This window comes from Nanorana parkeri, unplaced genomic scaffold (assembly GCF_000935625.1).
Source record: "Nanorana parkeri isolate BGI_ZX_2015 unplaced genomic scaffold, ASM93562v1 scaffold1291, whole genome shotgun sequence".
Taxonomy (NCBI): Eukaryota; Metazoa; Chordata; class Amphibia; order Anura; family Dicroglossidae; genus Nanorana; species Nanorana parkeri.
Window position 1 is genome coordinate 381844 of NW_017307559.1, and position 226 is coordinate 382069.

Genomic DNA, 226 nt, shown 5'->3' on the forward strand with positions numbered 1-226 from the left:
CTGGGCTGCGGTTCTGTACATACACTCACAGTGCCTCTCATTGGCTGTCCCACAATATGACAGAGTCACACTCCGCCCAGGGGGGGGTACAGGCAATGCCAGACACCGGGAATTAACCAGATAAATGCCACTATAATTCCAGCCAGGCCGACTACAGCCCCGGCCATCACTAAATGTCTAGTAGCCACATCACAGAAGGTGATGGGGGGTACAATTATATAATTAT